The sequence below is a fragment of the Protopterus annectens genome, chromosome 11.part0 (assembly GCF_019279795.1).
Source record: "Protopterus annectens isolate FY-2018-M chromosome 11.part0, PAN1.0, whole genome shotgun sequence".
Taxonomy (NCBI): Eukaryota; Metazoa; Chordata; order Ceratodontiformes; family Protopteridae; genus Protopterus; species Protopterus annectens.
Genome location: NC_056745.1, coordinates 1393529749 through 1393548367, shown reverse-complemented (window position 1 = coordinate 1393548367; position 18619 = coordinate 1393529749).

Genomic DNA, 18619 nt, shown 5'->3' with positions numbered 1-18619 from the left:
TGTGGGTTCTGTCCTTGAGCCAGTTTGCAACCCATCTAGTGACATAGGGGTTTATATTTAAGCTGGTGAGCTTATCTATAATGCCCGAGTGGGGTATTGTATCAGAGGCTTTTGCGAGGTCCAGGTAGGCTGTGTGGACCACCTTCCCCTCATCAATGGCCTTGGTGACTGTTTCAAAGAAATCGACCAGGTTTAAGAGGCAGGATCTGCCCTTAACAAAGCCGAACTGGGTAGGATCCAGTGTCTGTAGGTCCCCAATATCTTTATTTATGAGGTCCATGATGATCCTTTCCATAGCTTTGTAGACCAAGCTAGTCAGGCTTATGGGGCGATAGTTTCCAGGATCTGTTGAGGCACCACCTTTGTGGAGAGGGACCACTGTTGCTGTACGCCACTCTTTGGGTACATATCCTATAGTAAGGCTGAGACTGAACAGTAGTTTTATGTTTGGGTTTAGCTCTTCTTGGAGTTCATGTAGGACGCAGCCTGGGACACTGTCTGGTCCCATTGATGCTGTGTTTTTTGCTTTGGAGTGGGCAGCTCTTACCTGAGCATCTGAGATGTCAGGGGGGCAGCACTCTGCTGGGATAGATATTTGCCCTTTTGGTGGGGGGGGGGAGTTTGCGCTGAACCTGTCAGCTAGGATGTTGGCAATGTCTGTGGGTTCGGTGTATTTTTTGTCATTTTGGACTAATTCTGAGTATATCTGGGAATTCCCACCCAGGTTCCTAACATAACTAAAGAAAGCCTTGTGATTATCCTTAGTGAATTTTTCTCTCGAAGCTGGCCTTAGATGATTTTATGAGTGCCTGTAGTTTTTTGCTAATACTGATCAGAAATGCCTTCCCTTTTTGGGATTTTGCTCTATCATGTAGTAGCTTCCTCCTTCTATTGTATAGTTTGTTTATGGCTGGGGTCCACCAGACAGGATGTCTGCCTTTGGAGGATTGGGTCTTGGTTTTATTTGGGATTGCATGATCCATGCATTCCTGAACGTGTTCATAGAATGCATTTATAAAGGATTCTGCGGTCTGGGACGTATTTTCCACAGGCCCGGCGGCTTTGAAAGATTCCACCTCGGTTTTGAGGAGTGTGAAATTTGCTTTAGAGAAGTTTTTCACTGTTGTTTTCTGGGCAGGGGGTGGGGTCGGGATGTGAATATCAGTGAGATTAGTTTATGGTCTGATCTTACCAGTGAGGGATACACTTCTGGTCTGGAGCATAGAGTCCCCATGTTGGTGATGATCAGGTCCAGTATGTTTTCCCCTCTTGTGGGAGTGGTAACAAGTTGTTCCATAGCATTTGAGTTTATAAATTCTAGGAACCTTTGGGCTAGGTTGTTGGAGCTAGAGTAATGCTCCCAGTCTATGTTTGGGTAGTTGAAGTCACCCAATATAATGGTGTTTGGAGAGACCTTCATATTTTCCAGTGTTCTCAGGAAGGCCGAGTGGGGTTCCTGGGTTTGGGAGGGTGGTCTGTAGCAGGCTATAAACTGGAAGGCAGTTTTACCCACTGTTAGTTGCACATGGATAGTCTCTGATACTTCGTGCTGTGCCACCAACCTGGAGGTGTGGGTATCTTTGATGAATATTGATACTCCTCCTCCTTTTGTGGTTCGGTCCAAGTTTTGGGGCCGAAAAGCATGGTATGAGGTATAACCTGGTAGTGCTGGGATGCTCTCAGGAGCCTTGAACCAGGTTTCTGTTACTGCACAGATATCTATGTTCTCCATGCTAAGGAGAGATTCGAGTGCATGCATCTTGAGGTTTAGACTTCTGGTGTTGAGTAGCATTACTCTTAGTTTCTTATCCCTTGTGATACCTATGGAGGTGGGTTTGTCTTTTGAGCCTTGCCTATGACCTGCAAAGGGAATATCATGGGCTATGGCTAGAAGCACCAGAAGGTAGGCTCTAGGCACTACCAACTGCTGTACTCTCTCACCTTCTAGCCCTCTCTCAGGGGTCCACTCTCTGTACAGTAACCCTTTGTCCCAATATACAGATTCCCCCTTCCCTTGAGAATCAGGTGCCTCCCTAGTTACCTGCCTTAGGACTTGCAATGTAGGGTCTGACAGCTGAGCCTGTCTCAACTTTCTCCTTGTAACCCTTCCCAGCTCCCCTTCCAAAGGAAGTCTGGCATCCTCTAACAGTGGTGCCTCACTGTCAGTCTGGGTACTACTACTACTACTCACCTCTACCTTTGCATTTACCCTGTCCAAGGGAACATCAGTACCTACAAGCAGCTGTGGCTCACCTTCAATCTCACTGCTACAGCGTGGCTCACTTCCTGAAGTAACCACCTTACCAGTCCTGGCTGCAGGTATTCATTCTGTCTGGGTCTCTCCCAGGCTACTAGACCCACTTGCTTGTCTTCTAGCCTGACCGTGTGTAACTGCATAAGCATGTGGTACTGCCTCATCCAAATCCTTCCCTCTCAAGACATCTGAAGGATGGTAGTTTAGTACCCCTGTTGTCTCAAGACAACCTAGTATTGGCATTTTGTCTTTCCCACTTACTGGCTCCCTCACCTTTGGTTTCCCACCTTGCTTCTGTGGACACCTGTATGCCACATGGCCCCACTGGTTGCATTCAAAACATTTAACCCTAGCTCCTGGACTTGTACCTGGACTAGTGGCTTCCCCTGCTACTGGCAGATTCTCTTGTGGCAGTCTGTGCTGCCCACCATGGGTTCCTTTAGACCCATGAGCAGTACTGGGTGTCCCCTTCCTGTGCAGGGTTGCCCTGCTTGCTAGATATAGGTCTCCCTTCTTCTCCAACTCATCTGAAGTAGGACATTGTCTATCAGCTAACCAGATCCTCATGTCCTAAGGCAAAGTGCTATGGACTTGTTCCCCCTCACCAAAAGGTCTGCCAGCCCTTCAGAGGTGGTGACCTGACATCCACTCACTCAGCCATGAAAATAAGTGCTCAGTTCTGCAGCATATTCCCACACACTTTCATCTGCCTTGCATCTATGCTCACAAAACCTTTTCCTATACATTTCAGGTGTTAGCTTAAAACATTCTAAAAGACATTTTTTACAGCATTATAATCAAAACAGACAGCGTCAGGCATTTTTTGGCAAAAAGGTTACAGCTTTACCATGGAGCAAGGGGGTCAGGAACTGTACCCAGAGCCTTTGGTCAACTCTATACTGTTTGCATACCCTGTCAAACATATGAATGAAACTATCAAAATTATTCCCATTTTTAAATTGTGGAAGACATTTACTGACCTTTTGTGCTTCTGGGGTCCAGTTACTCCCTTCCCCATTACCTCCATGACTATGGCGAAGACTCAGCATTTCCCTCTCATGCCTCCTCTGACACTCATTTTCTTTGGCTTCTATTTCCAAACGTCTGGTCTTCAACTCAAGTCTCTTTAGCTCCAGCTGGATTTTTAAGTCCACTGCAGAAAGGTTGAGCTGTCCATTCTCCGAGGATATTGCATCTCCACTGCCAGTCTGATTGTCCTTCACAGAAAGGTTGAGCTGTCCATTTTCCAAGGATATTGCATCTCCAATGCCAGTCTGATTGTCCTTCTGGATGCTGTTTTCTGATGCAGCTGTAACCAAAGCTGCAATCAGGGCTGCCTTAGTCAGATTTCCATGCACCAGTCCCCTAGCCTGGCACATCTCCAACAGCTGGCTCCTTGCCAGCTTTCCATACTCCTCTGCTGACATGCTGCCTGCTCACCCTGACCAAGCTAACAAAAGAAATAAAACAATTGTGATCTGAACTCTGAGTATTCACTGCGTGGCTGTTTTAGAGTACAAAACACCTTCAGAGATCACCGTTACTAAGCTACAGGATTCACTCTACCCACACCCCTACAAGCCAATTATATTTGCCAACTAATTAATATGTGATGTGGATATCCCATTAATACCCACTAATTAATATGTGAAGTGTATCCCACCACTGCCACCAATTAATATATGACACCTGTGACCTGTCCCAGCAATCAAGGAGCCGCAATCCTCACCACTAACACCAGAGAGGGCATATCATATGAGAGGAAAGGATAACAAATACACACAGTAAAGTGCAATTTCCCTTAAGAGCACACATTGATCACAGTCAGTCTGGGGCTGGTTGCTCCCTTGTCTCCAGGTCCCCAATAAGACTCCCCACTGGCACAGCTGTCCAATTATTACTGTGCAATATTATTATCCAATAGGTAAGTGTGACTAAACAGTCTTAAGGCTTATTAGAGTGGCTTTGTACAATAAACTATATAAATATGCAATGTACTCTAGAGCTTAACTTATCTCTACATAAACCAGCCTCAGTTGAAAAGGGTTTAAAAATATTTAATAAATACTAAAAAACACAAGACAATACTACTACACCACAGTGCCATTCAAGGGTTCAGAGATCACAAAAAAACTTAAAGTAATTCAATAATACAGTTCTGATATAACAGAAAAACAGTCTAATCTTTCCTAATCCCTAGCTATTGCTACAAGAAAACCTACTTCTAAAATAACTTACACATACAGAGCATAGGCAGTGCTGAGTTAGATGTCGAAGATCAAAATGCTTACAGTCTCTCTCTCAGCAATAGTTTTTAAAGTCACTAACGAACATTTCTGCAGGGACTCCCAAATTACATCATTTTGATACTTAGGTTTTCCCAGTATACACATTACATCATTTTGACAGCCTGGGGTTCCCAGGCCAACATGCTACATAATTATTAAGCTAACACCTGCTCAGGAAGCTACAACAATAAAAGACATTTCACATGTGCACTCTAGTAATTATTCCTTAAGTTAAAACAATAGAATGTGCTAGCCCAGACAGGCTGACTCCGAGCTCTACAGATCAAAGGATAGATTTGAAATAATTTTAACTTCAAAAGAAAGATTTGAAATGCTTGCCTTAGTTTTCCTTATAGCAGATGGCAATGTTGCTACAATCCTGAAGTTCAACATTTTACAGTATGTTCTCTTATTTAAGAAACAAGCCTGTATTTCACATTTATATTTACAAATGCCAGAATTATGTATCAAATTCTATTTGACTGGGTTGGCAGCCTTCATCCTTCTCTACTGGTCTTCACACTAATTTCATGAGCTTTAATCATGCTTTGACTTAGGAATGGGGTCTATTCCTATCATGGTATTAGAAACTGTTGGTATACATATTTGTAATTTTTACATGTTATTACTGGAGTTTTTTCCCTGGGCCTCTGCTGAAAAAGAACCTGTGTCCAGTCGGACTTTCCCAGTAAACAAATGTAAAATAAAATACCTCCGTGAAAGAGCTATATACAGATGTGGAAAGTGCCCCTCTTAATGTATAGTACAATAGTTCAATTTAGCAGCAAGTGGTGGCCTAGTATAGTTTAATGTAGTAATTTTTCTAACTACTATCTCTACATCATGGTACTGCTTAGTTTGCTTAACAGTTTTTTCCAAGTTCATAGAAACTATGTATTAAAAGCTTATACTATACATTCTGTAAATGTGTAGAGATCTTAAATACAGTTACATTTTTAAATGCATACAATTCACAACATAAATCCTACCCATTAGGCAGCTTATATACTGATGTGTAAAATTCAATGTTTTATCAGTAACTGCACTAAAACATGTCTAATCACTAAAATACATACATGGGATGCAGGCAGTGGGTTGAATGACTAGCTACGTTGATACCATTTGGCCAATGTAAACAGATGGTGGACAGGTGTTCATGTTGCAAGGGCAACAATCCCCAGTTAGGGGAATATTCTCTTTCCCCAGGGACTGTGGTATCTCATAACTAGTACTGCAGCAGGCTCTGAAGAATCTGGAGGAGCAATAACTGTCCAGGAAGTAGCTGTATGTTACAAATGAATTTTAAGAGAACAGCTGTCCCTTATATGAGAAGTACAAACAGCCTTAACCAAACCTGGAACGATTCACCATGGTAGATGTACATGGCCAATAACCACATAATACAGCAGGGTAGGAGATGGGAAGGAACAAGGTGGACAGTTACATAGGCCATCAGTGAAGGGGTACTGCTGGAATTCCTATTCGTGAACTCATTAATGACAATACATTATAAACAGATTATTTAAGTTTATGATGGGGAGATAGAGACATGCAAGAAAAGTAGTAAAGAGACCCTAATGATAAGAAACAGGACAGTGTAAAATGCAAACATCTGACATCCAAAGACAGCAGTAAAAGAATAATGACTACAGCTAAATGTATTATGTTCCTTGATGAGAGTGAAGACTGAATAGCCATACAAGGAAACAAGGTAGTTAAGACAGTAACTATTTACTGCCTTAGCCACTGTAGAGATGGTAAGGTACACGTTATGCAGTTATCATAACAGCAGATGGTCTTGTAACAGAACCACTGCTGCAGGGCTCATTACCTGCTTGGGTGGGGGGGGAAGGGTCATTGACATCAATTCTTCATAGCCTGGTCTTTTTCAGCAGAAAAATGCTCCTCCCCCAGCCAACAGAGTGAGCAGCTTTAAAATATAGCTATTATAGGGGCCCTGGCTGTAAGAAAGAGTGAACTTCATATGTTATTCTCTTCCGGAGGCCCAGAAAGGACATGATAGGAAATAAATGTACCTATAAATGCTCCTGGACGAAGACATTAACACTAAAGCCTGTGCTGTAACTTACTGTGTGTGTATAAAAGACCTAAGGTTACTTGACTGCTAAAGCAAAATACATAACAGTAGCACTAAGGAAAACGAATGGATTGAAAAGTAAAGCCATCAAATCTACCCTTTGGAAAATACTATACAAGCAACTAGAACACAGATGATAGATAATCAGGTTTCTAGTCATAAAAGTATGTGTTTGAGAAATGGCTGCCAAGAAATTTACCTTTATGGCAGTGAGATAAGCTTTAGAGAAGTGCATATCAAGTTTGTCTTTTGATTTTTAAGCATGATCACTTTGCTAAGAGTACTGTAAGCTAAAAAAAGACATAAATACATTTATCTACCTCCAGGGGTGCAAGTGAAACTGCCCTACCTAACTATATGTTGCCAGCAGCAAGCTAAGCCAGAGAAAGCTATGCCATCATCTATCATGTGCAACAAGCATTTGTTTTGTAGAGAGGAGGAAGCTGTTGCCCTAGATCCGTTAACATTCATTTTACTAAAACAAAATTCACAAGAAGCACTCTACTATGTTTTCACTGAAATATTTCCTCACAAAACAAATGTATTAAAAAGGTCACAAAAGTACATTTTATATAGCCATGTGCCATATTAATGACTTATTTACTGTAAATAATGCTTTTAGTTGTAACTTGGGAATAGAAGAATGGTTATCATCATGGACATTGAAAAGAGCTACATTTACACTAGGAAAACATGAAAACAAGTGGGGACACTAACAGCTAGTTATGTCCAATAAAATTCTGCAGCAGTGTACAAAACAACTATACATGAAAAGCACCAGACCCATAAGACAGGGAATCATGGGAAAGGAATTAAGTTCAGCAATGATTCTAATATTCAGATATTCATTATGAGGATGTCTTATAGAATTGTACTATGATTGCCATATCACTGTTGCAAGAATCATAATCTGAATGGAAAAGTACCAAATAGTGTACCATCAGCTTGCTGGAAAGGATGGATGGTGTATGGAAGGTCTTGCAGGACCGCTGAGTCAGATACTTCTGTACCTCTACACAGAATATCCAATTTATATTTTTTGCTGAACGTTATGAACTTATGCATGTAGGCACAGCATCAAAGATAATTTAAGTGGAAACATTCCTAAAAAAAAAAAAAAAAAAAAAAGGTCACCAATATGTTGTATTGTGCTTTAATTACCTAATTCAATAGCTAGTTAGTTAACCACCCATTTAGGGAGGGTTTCCTCAAGTAACTGACTAATAAGTAAAATAATCCATGACACCGCCAAAAGATACACCAGCCGTTTATTACATCAAAGACATACTAAGCGCTTTCACCCATCATTCCGTGGGCTTCTTCAGAGTAAAGTACCTGAGCCACTGATTACTAAAGTAGCTAAACAAGTGAAGAGAATACTTTAAACAGAACATGTTACTGCCACCACTCGGTTGGAGACCGAACCACAACTATGCAGTTGTATAGTGTTCCACAGCTGAAGCATGGTTTTGTCACTTCTCTTATCGCGTGGATGACATAAACCTTAATATTATACAAATAGTATTGTTTATTTGTAAAAACTTTTGCCAGGAAAACCATAAAGGACATTTATATCTGCCATACTCGATTATATATCCAAACTATCAAAATTGTGACTAGCTTTAAGCCGTGGAGAACACAGAAAAAAATGAAACATACAAAAACGGTCTCCAAATCACACAGGAAATGAAAGTGCGGCCAAGACGTCTATGCTGATTATGGGTTTATGTCATCCAGTTGCATACACCTATTCCCGGTAGTCATTTTACAGCAGGAGTGTTTCTTTCTTGTAATTAAATTTAACAAAAAATGAGCGTTATTGATTAAGAAATTATTCCTACAAATGGCACGATAAGATAAGTGACAAAACCATGCTTCAGCTATGGAAAACTATACAACTGCATAGTTGTGGTTCGGTCATCAACCAAGTGGTGGCAGTAACGTGTTCCGTTTAAAGTATTCTCTTCGCTTGTTTAGCTACTTTAGTAATCAGTGGCTCAGGTACTTTACTCTGAAGAAGCCCACAGAATGATGGGTGAAAGTGCTTAGCATTTCTTTGATGTAATAAACGGCTGGTGTATCTTTTGACGGAGTGGTGGATTTTTTCCTCAAGTAACTGGTCAGTTCTATTTCTAGTTTATAAATTAACACAAATAACTGATCAGATTGTTTCAATGGCTGGCTATTTCATTATAATAACTGAGTTGGCTACAAACATCTTTGGTATGGTATTTCTCCTTTATTTTTTTGTATGATAAATCTGGAAATTAGATGGACTGGTTCAGAAAAGTGACAAAAATCATGTTTGACAGTAAGGAATGCTTAGGTCTATTGTACCATTTTCTTGACAAATTAATGCTTGCAATTTAGAAATTTTGGCGGAGTTCCATTCTAAGTGTTTTGAAGGAAAGACATTTCAAGTCTGTTATATTAACTGGTTAAAAAAGGCAATGGTGATTTTTTTCTTCATGAAACTGAAGGCCAAGACAAGGAATGTATGGTGCTTTAAAGTCCTTAAATGAATAATTTTCTTCATGCACTGTTTTGCTGCAAGTTGATGGTGCTGTTGTAGGAAACAAATGTATTCAAACAGAAATGACACATAAATGGCTGTAAGTGAAGAGGAGGGCAGGAACAAATTAAACAAAGCGGCGAGGTACAGCAAGATTAGCTGGATAGTGGATTTATATGTGAATCTTGACACCACTGAGAAAACCTCCATTCAGACAAGCAACATTTCCTAAAATACCTAGTGGTGAGCCTCTTGCTTGCTTTTAGAACAAATTAAACCTCCAGAGGAGAAACATGACCACTGGGAATCAATCTGAGATCATCCACACTGTCAAGATTGTATAAAAAAAAAACATTGAATTGGGTGTATGTCTTTGACATAATGAAGCAAGGATAAATAGTCTTGCCTTTTATATACCTCTAACAATAGGCTGAAAGAAATGTATACAAATTCACAAAAGCCTTTGGTTCCAACTTATGAACAGGCTATTGGTCAGTCCTGCTTTGCTGCTAGGGTACCTGCAGTGAAACCGAGAAAGTTGATGATTACTATGAGAAGCAAACATATTCACCTAGAAACACTACAGTTTAGTTATCAAAAGAAAGGTCTAGCTGTCCATTTTCCTTGCATGGTAAACAGAGATTTTCCTGCATGTTGTATTACCAATATTCCCTCTACTTTTATGCTATTAGCATGCAACTAGGGGAGAGTTGTATGTAATATAATGCTGTCACTAAAACAAATGAGACAAACACCTTGCAAGAAACCCTCCCAGACGTCTTCATCTGGAAATAAATATTTTGAGCTCCTACTACCCCACTTCTGAATTTATACCCTGATTATCTGAGCCCTTTTACTGGCAATATCAAAATCTCCAATCATCATGGCATACTTCTGAAGTTGAGTCTACCTAGAGTATAACTTAACTGCTCCTCAGTATTATTTACATGAGGAAGCTACAAGGAGCTCATGTAACTGATATGCATGATAATATACCAAGGACTGTTTACATTTAATGCTGATGTTATTTACTAGAACATGGAAAAGGCTGTCATTGGTTTGGAAAGCCAACTTTATTCAGTCTTTCTTAAAACTTATTCCAACTAGTTCAATAACATTTTAGGAATCCAATAAAGTCTACACTAAGACCACATTGCCTTCTACTACATTTATGGTAGGTCAATATTTTCTATTTTTTTAAAAAGATTTTTCCTCAAGCATTACCATTTTTATAGTTGAATTTCCTTTGGGCTCATTCATTAACTACACTAAGGGTCTTCTATCTCAAGTATAAACACAGTCATTCTTCCTCTTTCAATCACTGCATGTAATTATTCTGGTCATGAAACCATAACAATACCATCCATTTATTTATATATTTTGCCTCAGTTTTATATATATATATATATATATATATATATATATAAACACACACTCTTTTCTCTTGTACTTTCTGCTTATTTATTAACATCTCAAGCTCCTTAACAGTAGACCCAAATTTAGTTTTCCATTTACAAGTTACTACCTTCTCTCTCTGCTGAGATCATTAATCCCAACAAACAGAATCCATTCCTTGCCCAATTCTAATGATGGATATTGTAAAAATATAGCCTTTTTTACAATTATCCTTAGGAAGTTCTCTGCTCTTCTCTTATAACCATCTAACTACTCAAGTTCCCCAAGAAATATGCTTACAATTTCCCACCTCATTTCTACTGTCTATAACCTGGAAACATACAGCTCAGTAGTGCTGGGGTAGAAAAGTATCTGTTTATTTATTTATATTTTTATTTTACATTTGTTTACCGGGAGAGTCTGACTGGGCATAAAACCCTTTTTCAGCGGAGGCCCAGGGAGAAAAGCTCCATTGTTAGTAAACTATTTTGTTAGTAGAAAGAAAACTGTATAATACAATAAAGAAAAAAACAGTAACAGACATTCATAACAGTAAAAAGACTAGAACAGAATAAATTAGTGGGAGACAAGACCAATAATCCTGTATAACAATGCTTCTAGAAGACAGTTCTTACAGTAGTAGCAGGTAGTGACATTGTATACAATAAGAGTGCAATTACGATACTTAGTCTTATATACAGGTAGCACAACAAACTGAAGACTTAAATTCTGGTAGATATTAACAGTGAGAAAGAAAAAAAAACAACATAAGGTAGTCATATGGCTTAAATTCAATACTCATTACATATGCAATTAAAATTTTAAAATCAGCTAGTTCCATGGTTTGGGCTACCCATGCCCACAGTACATGTACAAGTCCAGGAATTGGTGAAGTGGGCTTTAATGTGATGCTTGACGTTTTTTAAGTTAGTTATAGTTCTAATTTCAAGTGGTAAGGCATTCCACAGTTTAGCAATGTAGTAGGAGTATAGAGAGTCACCTGAGCTAGTGAATTTTGCATGGGAGCTGTTTTGTTACACATCTTGGAATTAAACAAATCTGTGTACAACTCTCCCAGCTCATAGCAATGTCCAGCATGTTTTTATATTCTCATCCTATCTTTTTTGTTACTCTCTTTGTTGAATTGCTCAATACATCCGACTTACTATCCTCTTTATATACATGTATCTCTTGCCTCCACTGGTTCAGCAGTTGTGTTTTCATATTTTAGAAGGACCTCATCCTTTCATATTATGCGATCAATCATTTGTGCCTAAACTTGTGATTCTTGTCTAGCCCAAACTTCTGTTTCAATTTATCCCAATATATAACTTTTCCCACTTCCATGAACTGTTCCCAGTATTTTATATGAGGTCCTCTTATTCTCAACTCCCGCACTATATTACCACTATCTGTATTCTTCCAATCATATGCTACTGGGGGGGTAAATTCCTTTCTCCAACTTTTATTGTCTCTTTCCTTAAGCAGCCCTATCACCAAGTCTCCCAAATACATCACAAATGAGGATTATTTACTCTCTTATATCCATGTACCTCTGAAAGAAACAATCTGACAGTCCATACGTAACTTTGTCTGTCTCATCAGTTGTTTCCAATTTGATGTGATTCAATATGCATCCAGCACAATAGTCTCAGATGAGTTCCTTTAAAGTAACCTGAGAGATCCATCATTCCCAGTTCCCTATATTACTATTTTCCTGACTATTATTAGCTTTTTCCCTTTCTGCAATCATTTCTTAACAGTCTCAAAAAAGCAGGGGACATGGGAGGCATCAAAAACATGGCTACCAAATAAAGTCTGAATGAGAAGCAACTTAAACCTGAATCAGAAACTTTGACAAGTACCAAAGAAATACCGGAATGGGGACTGAGAATAATTCCAAATAATGGCTAGTGGTCCAAAGGGAAAATATCTTCTATTTTTTTTTGAGAAGATGGCAGAATGACCCCTATTTTCTGTATTGACTCCTGGCAATCAACAAAAATAGAAGAGTCACATTGTCAATTTTAAAACCCTGAAATGAGACAAAGTCCTTCTTCAACAATAACCTGAGATGGGATGACAGTTAATTCTTTCTTAACAGTGGAAACCATACTTAGCTGCACCCGATACGTACAGTTGAAGACTTCTCTTTAAGTCAGCTGTTGAAACAGTTTTATCAGGCTGACAGTACAATCTGAGAAGGCTTAAAAATTGAATTCAATCTTACATAATACAGAGCTTCCATTTCTGTATTGTCTAAGGTTGCCATTATAGCATTAACTGTGATATCAAAAAAGGGAAGAACAACCTTGGAAAAAGTGTGATGTGACTGGCAAGAGGTCTGTAGTGCTTTCTGCAGAATTTAAAGATCTTGAGAAGGCCATTTGCCGCCTTCTATCATCTGCAATACCTTGCTGTATATAGGAACTTTGGGAGAGAAGGAGAAGAAATTACACTTCATAATCATCCTTGACAGGAGAGTCATTTTAATGAGATTTCCTTGTCCTGCTTTATGGAATGTTGAAAGAGTCTTTCACAGCAGAACAAGAAGACAGCTGTTAATACAGATGACCAACTCCCTTCCTAGGACACTTGACTAACTTGGGAAGAAGGAAGTGACCCTGACTTTTGTGCCACCTGTACCAATGCTTAAAAAAGGTTTGAGAAAGCCCTCCCAGTGCTGGAGTATATGAAGCAGAGGCTGCTGACACTGGCCCATCCTGTATAATATGGGCCTGCAACTGATGTCTGGCCCAGCATTTGGGCTGATGTAGGGATCTATGAGGCCTACACTGTGCTTCATGAGGGAGCCAATGCAAGTAGTACCATATAAAAAGTCAGCAATTAAAAAAAGAGGCCAGATCTGGCCTTAGCTGAAGCAGTACCAGTTCAGCCATTGATGGATACCTTGAAGATGTCAAATGTAAACTCTCTGGGTAACAGTGGAGACCCTTCCAAATCGCTTGGACCTTTTGAGAAGCAGGCACTCACACCTGAAGCAATGTCATGCTTTTCAAAGGAGTGATGGGGTGTGTCTGCACTGACGTTCCACAGTCACACTGGCATATTCAGCACAGTTAATAGATGCAAGAAATGGAGACCACTATGCTGGAGGGGTGAGAACAAAAGGTCCCTAAAATGGGGTGGGGTGGACACAGGAAGAGAGGACAGATCTGTTTTTTGTACTGGCCATCATCTTGGCTGCACAAATGACGTGAGCCATTCATGGCTGTAGTTTGAATTCTTCTAGATGTAGGGGAAGACAAGGCTCTACTATGAACTTTTGTTTTTAAAAGCTGACTGTTTGATACATTTAGATTTAGAGTCTAGACAGATAAGAGAGTCTTCCTATGATTCTCCTAACAGACTTGGGATTTTTAAAGGGTGTTGCTGAGATTTTCTCTCGACTTACTGTTCAAAAACATGTCTGAAACTGTTTTTTTTTTTTCCTTTTTCTAAAAGTAGCATCATTGCACTTAGGACATATATCACAGGTTTCTGAGATGCTGTTCTATTAAACATACACCTCCACACCAGTCATAACTTGTCAGTATGAACAATTTGCTGTAGTCACATTTTTTTATAGAACACAACATGATGACAAAAGAGGGGGTGGCAAAGCCCTACAACAACCTTAAGAAACTTCAGCCACTGGGTGTCAACATCCAAACAAAGCAGGAGGCATACAATTCAAGGAAAAAACTCAAAAAATAAAATTATTATTCAAACTAAAGGTGGTGAAGATGGTCACTGGCTTATATTCATGAAATCTCAATGCCTAATCTTTGCAAAAGCAAATAAACTGCAACCTGCATCTTAAGGCAGATACTGGAGCTGGGGGGGGGGGGGGGGATGCTAGGCACCATGAAAAAAGGGGGAGCAAAAACAGCCCTGGAAAGTTTATCTGCCAAGCGTGTGCCCGATGATCTAGGTCTTGTTGGTTTAAGGAGAACTGAACCTTCTTTGCAGCTGAAGGTTTCAAAACTATTCTGAACACTAAGAGGTGAGGTGACTTAGCATAATCTCTTTGCAACTGATGTGTTCTTCCCTCTGAGATGGGGACTGTAAACCCTGGAGATTGTTACATTCTGGAAAGCAGATCTCCAGGTAAAGTCTAAGAAGTCTGTTATCAAATTTTGATCAATGTCTTTAAATGAAAGGAAAATAAGGCAGGCCTTGAGTATATGAAATTTGAAGGCACAAGGAAAATGATTTCATCAAAGCAATGATCAAAGGGAGGGTCTGATCTGATCTCATATGTTTCTGAAATGTCAATAGATTTTTTCTCAAGTCTCATGTCAGGAGTCACTGGATAGAGAAATACAGTTCAGTAAGCACTCTGAGTTACAGAGTTTAGCGTATCACTTACTGTACCCTGTCCTGAAGAAGAAAACTGTGCAGGGTGTTATATTCAGGTTGGCAACCCACAATATCTTAATCTGGGAAGAAAATAATTTTGATTTCTCTTTACAGAGTGATTTTCAGATTCTAAAAGAAATGAAAAGCTTGCACAACAGAAAGGTTTAAGTTCTGGAGGCACTTTGCTTGGAACAGGCAATTATCTATATAGAGACAATTGTGAAATGTTCATTAATATGTGCTGAGCAAACACCCAGAGGGTAGACAAGTAGCCAAAAGTACAGTTTTGTACCTACCATAAATGTAGATGTTCGAAGATCCACATTGCTGCAGTCCTAACACCAGGGTAGTCCGCTGTCCCAGTCGGCCCGAATACCAAAGTATAAGGCTGACGTCGGTCAAGGCGCATTAGTCTGACGTCAGGACGTCAGGGTACAAATGCGCATGACCGTCGTCATATCCCCAGTCTTTTCTTGCCCCAGATGTCAGAAGACCCTAAAAGATAAGGCCAAAACCAAAAACACCAAACACTCCTGTACCAAATATATGTACAATATATACAAATTTACAAAGTACAACCCCACCCACACAACCACCCCTAAACACAGAGGGAAGGAGGGAGGTAAATTGGACTGCAGCAATGTGGATCTTGAACATCTACATTTATGGTAGGTACAAAACTGTACTATGTTCTTCATCTCACATTGCTGCAGTCCTAACACTTGGGTAGAATCACAAAGCAGAGGTAAGGGAGGCTGGCAAATCATAAAGAAGCTGGAGCAGTCAACATGCCCTGCAAAATAGCCGTGGCAAAACCAGCCCTAGATTTAGAGTAGAGAGGAAGGTGGTAATGCTTAGAGAAAGTATGCACTGAACTCCAAGTAGCTGCCTCCAAAATATCCTTAGTTGCCACCCCCCTTAGAAATGCTGTTGAAGTGGCAGTAGCCCTAGTGGAATGAGGCCTAATCCCAGCTGGAATCTCCTTGCCATGATGGGAATAACAAAATGCAATGCAAAACCCAATCCACTTAGAAATAGTTTGTTTTGACACAGGCTTGCCCTGAGAACTCAAAGCAAAAGAAACAAACAACTGCTGAGACTGCCTAAAATCCTTAGTCCTGCTTAAATAATAACGCAACTGCCTGTGTACATCTAAAGTGTGCAAAATCTTTTCCCCCTTATTTTGGGGATCTGCATAAAAAGTAGGCAAATGAATAGTTTGGTTTAAAGCCACACTAGAGACCACCTTAGGCATAAAGGAAGGATTAGTGCGTAATGATACCCTATCCTTATGGAAAATCAAAAAAGCTACATCCGCCATAAGGGCCAGCAATTCAGAAACCTTGCTTGCAGAAGTAATGGCCAACGAAACAGCAGTCTTCCATGACAAGTATTTCAATTCAGCAGTAGCCAGGCTCAAAAGGTTGTAGAGTAAGTTTCTCCAACACAAAATTGAGGTCCCAAGCAGGAGTAGGAGCTCATGGGGGTCTTATATTCTTTGCCCCTCTAAGAAATTGCTTGAACAAAGGATGAGAAAACAATGGTGGGTCACAATCATAGTGAGCTGAAATTGCTGCAGCATGAATCTTAATGGAAGAGAAAGACAAACCTTTGTCCAATAACTCAGTAAGATATTGAAGAGCCACACTCAAATTAGGCTCAGAAACCTCCAAATCCTTTGCTGCACTCCAAAATAAAAATCTCTTCCATTTTTCTGCGTACACTTTCCTTGTACTAGGTCTTCTGGCTTCCATAATCACATTCAAAACTTGTTGAGGAAGTTGAGACCTGCTGTGGTTCAAAACAGAATATGCCAGGCTGTTAGATGAAGAGAGTGAAGCTTGACATTGAGTAGATGACCGTCCCTCTGAGACAATAGGTGTGGAATCAAAGGTAAAGGCCATGGAGGCTTCCTTACCGGACTCCTCAGTAATGGGTACCAGTGTTGCGAGGCCAATCTGGAGCTATTAAAATCATCCTTGGCTTGTCTTGTCTGACCTTTAGGAGTACCTTTGGGAGGAGAGGCAGAGGTGGAAAGGCATACACATGAAGATTTTTCCAACTGAAAGAAAGAGCATCCACTTTCCAAGCTGTGTGATGAAACCTTTGTGCAAAACTTTGGCAGCTGGTGGTTTAGTGGAGAAGCAAACAGATCTATGTCTGGAGTTCCCCATGACACTGTCAATTTCCGAAATACATGAAGATCCAGTTTCCACTCGTGGGGATCCATGATTTGCCTGCTTAACACATCTGCTAAGGAGTTCTGTGCTCGGCAGAAACCTTGCCTGAAGATTTAGTTGCAAGCGGAGCGCAATCTCCCACAAAATCATTGCTTGCCTGCATAGAGGATAAGAATGTGTTCCCCTTGTTTGTTGATGTACCACATGACAGTTGTGTTGTCTGTTAGAATCAACACCTGCCCTGGAAGAAGTAACTCCTTGAAAGCCATTAATGCAAACTGGACTGCTAACATCTCCTTCATGTTGATATGTAGATGCTGCAGTCTGGCAGGCCACTTGTCTTGTATCCACTTTCCATTCAGATGAGCTCCCAAGCTATGTCTGAGGCATCTGTCGTTAGAATCTGACTCGCCTCTGGCCGGGTCACAGAGAGTCCCTTGTTTAGGTGACATTCCTGAGCCCACCACAAAAATTCCTTTTGAATGCAAGGTATTATTTGAATGACAGTGTCCAAATCCTGGCAGTGCTGTGTCCATACATTTTGAGATACCATTGCAGCTTCCTCATATGCAGTTTGGCATTGGGAAGCACCAGAATACAAGATGCCATGAACCCTAAGGCTTGAAGGACTGTCCTTGCAGTCAGCCCGGACTGAAGAGATAGTTGATGGAAGTAAAGGAAAGATTCTTTGTTTGTCCGGGGTTAAAAGGCCATCTGGGTTGCTGTATTCAGTCTCACACCCAGAAAGCACATGTCTTGAGAGGGTACTAGACTGGACTTTATTTCGTTCACAGAATACCCCAGGCATCTTAGCACTGCTATCACATATTCCAAATGCTGAAAAGGTCTTCCTTTTCTTGAGCCAGAATCAGGCAGTCATCCAAGTAAGGATAGATTTGTATTCCTTTTAGACTGAAGTAAGCTATCACTGGAGCCAGAACTTTTGTGAATACTCTGGGCAGTAGATAAGCCAAAGGGCAATGCAGAGAACTGATAATGGGAATTCCAGCTCAAAGCAGATACTTCCTGCAACTTAGCCTGATAGGCACATGAAGGTAAGCCTCCTTGAGATCTAAAGTTACCATCCAGTGATCTTTTCCCAGCAGAGGTAAAAGCTGTTGTAACGTCAACATTTTGAACTTGGGAATGTCCAGATAAGTGTTGAGGATAGATAAATCCAAAATTGGTCTCCACGTGTTCCCCTTTTTTGGTACTAGGAACAGGCGAGAATAAAATCCTAGGCCCCTTTCTGGCACAGGAACCGGCTGAATGGCCCCTATTTGGAGTAACAGAGAAATTTGCTTGTGAGCCTCTTTTCTTTGTAGAGGAGGAATGTCTGGCATGCCTTTGAAAGGAGGCAAGGTATGGAAATAAAACCTGTAACCGTGGTGAATGATATCCAATACCCATCTGTCTTGGGTAATTAAACTCCAATTTTCTTTGAAAAGTGCCAGCCTTCCTCCCAAAGGTGCTGCCAGGCGAGAAGGCTCTGGCAGCTGAAAAGGCAGGTCATTGGGTCTGTTTACGAAA